Raw genomic sequence first — 10,538 nt, forward strand, 5'->3', positions numbered from 1 at the left:
GTGATTTCTAATCCTATTTGATTGGTTGCAATAGATGCATTAATTTTGAGTGTAGATGTTGATTTCTAATGATATTTGATTGTTTTCACTAGATGCATTGATTTTAATGTAGATGTTTATTTCTAATCCTATTTGATTGCTTACACTAGATGCATTGATTATAGTCTAGATGTTTTCTAAATCTATTTCATTGCTTGCACTAAATACATTGATTTCAGTGTAGAATGATTTCTAATTCTATTTGATTTCTTGCACTATATGCATTGATTTCAATGTAGATGGTGATTTCGAATTCTATCTGATTGCTTGCACAAGATGCATTAATTTCGGTGTAGATTGTGATTTCTAATCCTATTTGATTGTTTGCACTAGATGCATTGATTCCAGTGTAGATGGTGATTTCTAATCCTATTTGATTGCTTGCATTAGATGCATTGATTTTAGTGTAGATGTTGATTTCTAATTGTATTTGATTACTTGCACTAAATGCATTTATTTTAGTGTATATGTTGATTTCTAAACTTATTTGATTGCTTGCACTAGATGCATTGATTTTAGTGTAGATGTTGATTTCTAATCTTATTTGATTGCTTGCATTGGATTCATTGATTTCAGTGTAGATGTTTTCTAATCTTATTTAATTGTGTGCATTAGATGCATTGATTTCAGTGTAGATGATGATTTCTGATTTGATGTAACTCAATGTATGATGGTACATTAACTTAAAGTGATTGGATTAACAATGTGCATTGATTTTAGTGTAAGCACAAAAAAATGATTGACAATTTGCATTGATTTTTGTGTTATAGTAATTCAACCTATTAATATTGGAGAGCAAGAGAGACAAGGTATGATGTTTATTACAATAGTTTGAGTTAAAAAACTAAATGTCTTACAATCTCAACTATCATTTTCATATAATTGATATGAAAAGATGGGAAAAGTAGCAAATAATGTAAAGATTTTGTAAATCTGACCACTCATTTAAAAAACATCAAAATTGCATTATTTCTTGACTTTTCCAAAACAAACTATATATATCATCAAAATATTTTTAAGGAAATAAATTATTTCAAACATTAGCAATGAAATAAATGATTTTAAGAGTAATCTTAATGCAACAAATTATTAAAACTACTCTTCAAAATATATTTAGTAATACCTAGAGGGACACTATTAAGAATTATTAATTGTCAAAAGTTGTGATACATAAAATTAAATGAAACATATGTGCAATATCAATCCTCTTGCAAATTATTGACAAGCTTGTCTCCCTTCTTCATCACCAACTAATTACTAACAAACAATTACATACACATATAGAAATATAACACAACAATTATAACATTTACAAACATTACCATCCAAATCCAAACACATAAACACACAAACCACTCAAAGCATCCAAGTGCAGACATACAAACCATTCAAGACAAGCAACACAAACAAAATTAAAGAAGAGAATGATATCAAACAAAGAAAACATAACTTAAATTTCAAAGTATGACGTTTATCTCAAACATGTACATAAGAATGATAATCTAAAAATGTGTCATTGTTGCCCTCAACTGGAACCAACCTAGATCCATCTAACTCTGGATCTATCATGCACCTAGAGGGATCAAATCCCTCAAGGTGCAAACCTTTCATCAAATTACACACTCCAAAAAGAAGATTGGAACCTCGAGGGATTTGATCCCTCTCGGTGCAAGATAGATACGAAGGTAAATGGATCTAGGCTGGTTTATATCACTTTTCTAGTTATTAGAACTATTTTAATTTTCTTTATATTCTTTTTATAAAACCTATCTAACCAATAAATTATATAGACTTGCAATTAAAAAAAACTCTTACTATAACCCTTTCTGATTGTAATTGCTTGAATGCCTCGGTGATAATTACGTTCTCCACTATTTAAATTTTCTTTGTATTTTTAAATCCTTTTATAAAACTGAAACAATAAATTATATAGAATCGTGTTTAAAAAAAACCATTCCATTTTCTCTTCCTAATCTTGTTTGGTTTGGTGATAAGTATGTCACCAAATATGTACATTTTGGAATAGGATTTTCAAAATTTTATTTTAATTATCAATAATCATTAGGTGGATGCTAGGGATTTAACCTCCATGAAACATTCTAAAATATACTTAGGAGTAATGACAAATAAAAAACTTGAGATTTATTTCAAAAATAATTATATTCTTTTGACCTTTTAATTAATGAATTTAATTAAAATCCAACCTAGATCCCTTTTAATTTTGCACCTACCAAACATGGATAAAGATCGAATCCCTTTTCACTCTTAAAGAGATTTCCACCTCAATAGATTTGATCTCTCTCAAAGCTTGGTAGATCTAGAGATAAATAAATCTAAACTAATTTAATTATTAATTACTGTTAATTATAATTATAAATTATAAATATAATTATTATTATTTTTTCAATTATTATTTTTATTTTTGTGTAATTTTATTGAGTCAAAATGTTTTATTAATAATTATAAGTATTATTCATTTTATTTTGTTTTTTTATGTTTTTTTATTAATTTAAAATATTTAACTGGACATTACAATATCTCTACCCTATAGCGCTGGAAAACACCCCTCATTCCAAAAAAATATATATCATATTATTTTATTTTTAATTATTTTTATTTTATGATATTTGATTAAGTCAAGGACATTACAACATCTCTACCATATAGAGCTGGAAAATACCCCTCATCCAAAAAAAAATATCACATGAACCATTGTTGTACGAAATGAGTTATGGTTTTTTAAGCATATAATATTGATAAACTATGATATTAACTGATAGTATTGTAACAAAGCCTATTTATAAATTAGAAATGATCTATGATAAAATGGAAATAAATTCCCATAACTAAAAAACTTGCTTTATATATATAAAAAAATTATAAAAATAAATTATAATTTAGTCAATTTCTATAATATATAATTAGGCCGATAGGCCTTCCTTTGAAAGGGACTTTCGTCGTCCTTTTGATTCTCACGCTGACACCTGGCGGACTGGGCAATTTGCTTAGTGTTTGTTCACGCTTGATTCTCATGCTGACACCTGGTCGATCGCCTCTTCTCGCTCCATCGTTTCAATTCCCTCTGCAACGGCTTCGTTCGCATAAGCAGCATGAATTCCCGTAATTTTTCCGATGTTTTCGTTGGGAGTGGGCGGCGGTGGACAGTGGAAAGGGATATGGCACATCTGGAACATTACAGAATTAATTGATAAACCATTTGGATGGCTACCTTCAGCGGAGGCAAAGAGATAATGTGCAGACTTACAGTATAGCTGGCTCTGTTTTTGCTCCTCCGTTTTACGGTGTGCGGATAAACCGCTGGATTTACCGGTGAATTCCGCGGAATTGAGGCCGTCGTCGCTCTACAGCTCGCAGGGCTTGATTTTTGGTTTTATTTTCTGTCAGCTCTGCTCCTCGTACAATTCTTTGGCTTTGGCGGCAGAAAATGCAAGTTTCTTTGTCGGTTTGGCATTTTCTTTTTCTAAATTCTGCAAAAGATCAATCGGAAGTTGAGCTGTCAGTTTAATTTCTGAGGTAGAGCTATCATTTTGATTTGTGAGGTCGAATGCTCTTCGTACCGCAGGAGCTGCTTTAGTTATTATTTTGTCTGTTTATTGATAATGATAATGGTTAAAGATTTAAACGTGTCGATGGGTTTCTTGCAGGTTGCGGCTGGGGTTCAATGCGGGCTTTTCCCGCAGGATGGACTGCTTTCTTTAATTGCCGGTACATTGAAGCTTTAAATAAAGTGCAGAAAGGCGTTTCCTTTGAAGTCTTCTTTGCTGAATTCTTTCACAGCTAGAAATTTCGGCTTTGTCTGAAAGGTAATTTGCTTTATGGCTGAGAATTTGGTAGGTTTTCTGTTAACATTTTCGAGATTTTGAAGTTCAGTATGTGTTTGAAGCGACAGCTGGTTCCGGTCTCTTGAAGGCACTGTAAAGAATATTTGGCACTGCTTTTTACTCTGTGAAATTTAAGAAGCTTCGGTTCGCGAACCGGCTTGAGAAATTTTGCCTTGGGAAAATTGCTGAAGGTTGTATGCGTATATTACGTGCAATTTGGTAGGAATAATTTAAAAGTGAAAGTGTGTTTGCTCTGGGAGGCTTTGGTGCTGTACGGTCGTAAAAGCCTCTGAGAAATATTTGCCTCTAAAATTTGGTTTCTTTTTGTGGTCCGGAAGAGTGGGAAATGGGAAAGCAAGGGAAAATATAACGAGATTGCATGTAGTAGATTTGTATTTGAGTTTATCTTGTCGGCCCTGCATATAATAAGGAGCAGTGAGAAAACGTAGAAGGGTTTTTATGCAATGGCCAAATATTTTTAATACCGGCGCCACGAAAGGAGAATCGGTGGGGAGATTCGGAGGGATTTTTATAATTTATCTCTTAGGAATGAGATGCAGAATGCTGTTTTCGCTAGAATTTATATTGTGGATTTGGTGCCGTAAGGCCGAGAACTATTTCAAGGAATCAGAGATTCGTAGAGGTTACAACCTATTCACTATGGGTGGAACACCAACCTGAATTACACAAATGGCCAATCATAACCCGTGGGATGGAGAAATTGAGAGATGAAATGAACGGTTCCCAAGAGTTGAATTGGGAGGAAGCGAGTCAGAGGGAGTTTATGTCTGGGGAATCCAGCATCAATAATGCAGGGTAAACACCGTTATTAAATTGGAGGGTAAACACCCTTTTCTTTGGCACGACCATTGGCCTGTTCTTGATTATGCCAGAGTCTTTGAATGCCTCCTTCTTGTTGATAATTTGTCCGCCGAAGTCTCCAGAGTTGTATCCAATATCAGAGTTGTATCCAATATCATCTGCAGCTAGAATTTAGTCCCCCAATGCATCGTATTATGTTGCACATGAGATATACATTTCTCGATTCAGTTCAGGAATCTCGGGGAAGGTTGTTGTTTGATTTTTACGTTTTTAACTCCCTGAATGGCCTTGTAAAGGTACCGATCCTCTGTCGAAGTTTATTTCTCTTTTGATGTCCTTAATAACGAAAATAATTTGATTTTCTGTGTAGGAAGACAATATTAAGGTCTTCAACGACTCGTAGGATGTTCTTGTTTAGCCTTTGAGGGCTTTGAGATATACATTTTTTTTCTTTATAATATTCTTGAAATGCCATTTTGTCCGCTGAAAATATCTTTCAATTCTGTTATTCAATCAGCATTGAGTCCTTTGGATATTTTCGTTTAATCTCATTTGTATATGCCTGCTAAATTGACCCGTTGAATGAAAATGTTGGTCTTTTTAGGATTTCGGCCCTTATGATCAATTTCCACCATACTGTTCTTATCAAAAGAACAGAGAATACTGCATTGAGTTGAATTCAGTGCTTTCTGCTGCTAAACTGGTCATAAAAACGTTCCTCGTAGTTTTGTTACTGCAATCAGCATTTATTTCTTTGGATTTCGTTTAATTTCATATGTATATGCCTGTAGAATTGACCTGCTCAATGGAGATATTGCTTGTTTTAGGATTTATGGTCGTATGATTAATTTCCACCGTACTGTCCCTATCAAAAGAGCGGGGAATGCTTCATTGAATCCAATTCAGTGCTTTCTGCTGCTAAAGTGGTCTTAAAAATGTTCCTGCTTCTAACTGCATTACTGCAATTAGCAATGAGCATTTAGTCCGTTGGATTTCGTTTCATTTCATATGTATGTGCCTGCTGAATTGGTCTGTCCAATGGGGATGCCGCATGTTTTAGGATTTTTGTTTGTACGATTAATTTACACCATACTGTCCCTATCAAAACAGCAGAGATTACTTTATTGAATTGAATTCAGTGCTTTCTGCTGCCAAAGTTGTCTTAAAATTGTTCCTGGTCGTAATTGGCTTACGACAATCATCATTTCGTTTAATTTCATTTGTATATGCCTCTTGAATTGACCCGTTCAATGGAGATGCTGCTTGTTTTAGAATTTATTTTTCTCGTATGATTAATTTTCCAGCATACTATTCTTATCAAAACAGCAGAAAATACTTCATGGAGTCGAATTCAGCGCTTTCTGCTACTAAAATGGTTCCTAAAATGTTCCTGGTCATAATTGCATCCATGCAAGCGAATGTTTAATGTTTCAATTCTTGTATTTTATCATCAGCGTTTATGGTGCCTCAGCACTGTTTTCATACAAATCCAAAGAAGTCCACAAATAAGATGGTCCTCTCGATCATGGTTGCCAGGTTCAGCGAGACCTAGCTCATGGTCGGCTACACCAGCCCCTTACGAAAAGAAGAAACTGGGTGTGCTGGATATCTACTCAAAGTATCCCTATCTCATTCAATCTGCAATTGATTATGAAGTATGCCTGCAGGCTGATACATTTGAGGGGAATAGCTTTTCTACATTTTCGAGTCTCATAGTGTTGCAGAGGACCATGAGAATGGATAGGGCGCAGGATTGTGAAGGTTCAACTGTGGCTTCTTATGCTTACAACATTGAAGGCCCAGCAGGAGGACCTAAAAGATGGGCAACCAACATGTCGGATTTGAGCCTTGCTGCTATTAGCTATGGATCTAATGAGGTCTCTTGCCAGTGAAAGACTAGAACCAGATTGTTCAATTTTAAGCAGATTCAGGCTTGAATCTCAACAAGGTGATTTTCTGTAACATTATTTTGTAAGCTGTATGCTACAAAGAAATTGCCTGGTCAATACCTCTTGCATAAGCTACAGTTTATGTGCATTTTGTATGATTCTTCCTCACGATCATGCTCTTCAAATATGATCTAATAACTTTTTAACAGAGAATGGGAGATTAATGGTGCCTCAATACCAATTGGTGTTGTTGAAAACAAATTGTTATATACTATTGTTAAATTGGGTCTATATTTATTTCAGAATTAATGAAGTTTGTTCTTGAAGATGTTTAGATGTTTGTTCTTGGTGGTTTATGTACATTGCAAACACAGCCGGTATTTAGCCATCTCCGTTCCCTCTTAGGGTTTTATTGCACATCTCATGCTCTGTATCTCTCTGTTTTGGCACGATGAAAGTGACAAGAAGTTTTTCTAGCTTGCAGCATGAAAAAGCACATCTAAATGAAAGGGTTCTGCTAGAAGGAAAAAACAAAATTTCATTGAGAGTTTAAGAAGGATATTGAAAACCTAAGCAGTTTGGAAGAATTTTCTTTGGGAAATGCTTTGTTGGAAATGCTGCCATGTTCTCTAGGTCACTTGAGCAGCTTGAAGAAGTTGTGGGTTTCTGATTGCGCAGAATTGAAATCTTGGCCCAATTCGTTGGGACTGTTGACTCAGCTGTCAACGTTGTGGGTTGGAGGCTGTGGAATATAGCCCTTACGATCAACAAATTCAGCCTCAGTCTTGATGGATCCGAGGCATCCGATAATATCATGGTTTCTAATGGAATCAACTTTTTAATAGCAATATATCAATATGTTTTGTAATATTATGTTTTGACTTTCTAAAGGCAATATACAATTATGGTTTTGAATTAAATATATTGGTAGGGGATAGTCATGGTGGTTATTGCCTTGGTCACTAGCAAGCTTCGTATATGCTTGGCCATCTATAGAGGTTTTTTGATTTTGGGTAATTAACTTACACTAAAATGAAATAAGACATTCAATGTGTTCTTTGCAGGGTTTCAACCAATTAACATTTCATTGAGTATGTATTTACAAAGCAATGATTTTGGGATCAAATCCCACAAAGCAATTCTATACTTGCTTTTCAAATTCCTTCAAGCTTTTGAAAGTAAAGTAAAACCAATGAATTATCAATATAATTTTACCATAATAAAAAACAATTAGAAAGCCTTTAGCCAACTCAAATTGCTCATTCGTTAGGCTTGAACCAACATCTCTTCTAGAAAAATTCAACAATTTCGATTTAATAATCCTATCGGCCTCTCTTTGTACCTTTTGGGACAATTGCTAGTTTTTTACACTATAAAAAGGTAGTAGTCTAACAAACATGCAACTTTGCCTTGAAAATCATTGAAATTCTGGCAAGATTTTAATAAAATCTGTCGGGGATTTTTGTAAATCTAAGTTCACTTCAAGATTTTGGGTGCCCCATAAATTCTTGATGATGTTGAATCTATTTCCACCATAAAAACATGATTCAAACACTGCCACTATTAAATTTTTTAAATATTTTTAAACAAATTTTAATCACTTTCAACATTCCCAACTATTCATACACCTATAAAAAAAAATTATTACCAAACATTTAATTTATATCACTACAATAATCTCTTCCTTTAATTACACTAAAATGTTTCCTTTCGAAAACATTCAGCACCGACAAACAACTGTCACTCTTCTCCACCGTTGGTTCGAAGCACACCTGTTACCAATTCCACCATTTATGCGAGGCCTGTGTTTCCTTTCGAAAACATTCAGCAACGTTTTCAGCACCGACAAACAACTGTCACTCTTCTCCACCGTTGGTTCGAAGCACACCTGTTACCAATTCCACCATTTATGCAAGGCCTTCCGCCGCTACTGTACCAATGGGGAGGAGTCAAAAGCGTCCCCGTCTGCGGTGGCTGCAGGAAGAACAATAAAACGAGGCCGCTTAATCCTGATTAGTGGATAATGCAGTCGTCGAGATCGCCTATGGTGCTGCTGTCGTGAGAAAGAACAGAGGATTGTTGTCACAACAAGGACCTTGCATTCCAGGTTGCATATAATAGCAGGTGAAAGGAAAAAAGGAAATTATTTTAAAGTTCACGGAGTTAAAGATGGTTTATAAAACAGATTGCTTTTTCATCTGCTTAAATGGATTTGGCTGACTTTATTCCTTTCTGCTGGTAGTAATCCTAATCCAATCTTTACCTCAACTACTATTAAATTTTTATTTTTTCACCAAATTCAAATCACTTCGGACTTTCCAAACAATTCATACACCTATAAAAAAAAATTAATTATTACCAAACATTTAATTTATATCAGTACAATAATCTCTTAGTTGAATCATAACCTTTTGCTAACACAAACTCCTCCCGCTCTTCTTACATACCCATCCCTTAACCGACTTTGACATCCCATCCCCATATGATATAAAAATGACAGCAACTTCTAGGTCGTTGTCTACCGCTCGGATTGATGATGACGTGGATGTGTTGATCAAGCTTTTTGCTTGGCCTTGGCACAATGTTCACAACAAAAATTGATTGCTATCTACGTGTCATCGAGTAAGCCAAAAATCTCGTAACTTAACGATGATTCAAACGCGTGCCGTGTTAATGAAGTTTCTTGCGCTGGTTCTTGGGCGGTTGTACGCAGACCCAACTCGTTTTTACATCTATAACTACTTCGAAAGGCAGAGATTCTTATCATTATCCGGGATCTTGATTTTGAGCTTCTTTGATTGCTTTTTTGGTTCACTTCATACACTTACTCTCTTTGCTTCTCTGTCTTGGGTTTCTCTTCACTTGTCTGAAAAAGTTGTCATTATTTCACTCATAATGAGGGAGGGCACTGCAAACTGTGTGGACATCTTCTTGGCCATACTTCTGCCTCCTCTGGGAGTTTTTTTCAAATACGGCTGCCGTGTGAGCATCTTCTCATTGATCTAACACACATTCCTCTGTTTTCCTTTTTCTTTTGTTTGTCCAGTAGTGCTAATTCTGTGAAGCTGGGTCTGTGTAAATGTGTTGATCTCATTAATTTAAGTTACTGGTAGCTGATAATTTTGAGGGTTTTACTGTTTTGTGTGACAGGTTGAGTTCTGGATATGTCTGCTGCTCACGATATTGGGGTTCCTACCGGGAATTATATACGCCATCTACGCCATCACCAAGGATAATCCATGATTTTTTGGGGGATGTGGATGTAACTGGGGCTGCTGTCTGTGCAACCAACCAGATTTGATTCAGCAACAATCCTGTTCTGCAGTGTTCTTCATTATTGCTATTGAGCGTTCTTCATTGTTAACCATAGGTTGTAATTTCATATCTATATGCACTTGGCACATGGCTGTGTACATTTACTGAGTGAACAGTTTCCTGTCACATGTATGTTTAATGAGTTCTGAAGGATAATACATATAAGTTTTTCAATATCCTGTATGTATACTTTGTGTCAATATGTTTGTCATTGTCATAATCAACATTTGAACATTCATGACTGAAAATGGTAAAGATTAAATTGGAAAAATTTCTCCAATTTGGCAAATCACATCTGATTCTCCATGTTAAACTGAGATTTTGTGTCAATATGTTTGTCATTGTCATAATCAACATTTGAACATTCATGACTGAAAATGGTAAAGATTAAATTGGAAAAATTTCTCCAATTTGGCAAATCACATCTGATTCTCCATGTTAAACTGAGATTTTGTGATTTTTGTAATGAGAATTTATAATTCCATGACTACTTTGTCCTTTTTCAGGTCGAAAAAAGAAAAAAGCATATTAGAAATATAAACAAAAACATTATACGAGTACAGATGTTCACGAGTACAGCTACATTATACGAGTACAGCTGTTCTTCAAATATATGAGACTATACATAACA

At 34.7% G+C, this 10,538-nt stretch overlaps 2 long non-coding RNA genes across 2 annotated transcripts; both read left to right on the forward strand.

Annotated features, from left to right (window-relative positions):
- The first annotated feature begins 3,066 nt into the window (after window positions 1–3,066).
- On the forward strand, window positions 3,067–6,618 carry LOC149189928 (uncharacterized). Its single transcript, XR_016255950.1, has 2 exons — window positions 3,067–3,573; window positions 3,705–6,618. It is a non-coding gene; the product is annotated as an uncharacterized LOC149189928 (long non-coding RNA).
- Window positions 6,619–9,129: 2,511 nt separating this feature from the next.
- LOC149189929 (uncharacterized) lies at window positions 9,130–10,081 on the forward strand. The gene is made up of 2 exons (XR_016256444.1): window positions 9,130–9,574; window positions 9,743–10,081. It is a non-coding gene; the product is annotated as an uncharacterized LOC149189929 (long non-coding RNA).
- Window positions 10,082–10,538: the final 457 nt, after the last annotated feature.

The sequence above is a fragment of the Pinus tabuliformis genome, chromosome 3_1 (genome assembly GCF_031772625.1).
Source record: "Pinus tabuliformis cultivar Carrire ecotype Pingquan chromosome 3_1, CPIR1, whole genome shotgun sequence".
NCBI lineage: Eukaryota > Viridiplantae > Streptophyta > Pinopsida > Pinales > Pinaceae > Pinus > Pinus tabuliformis.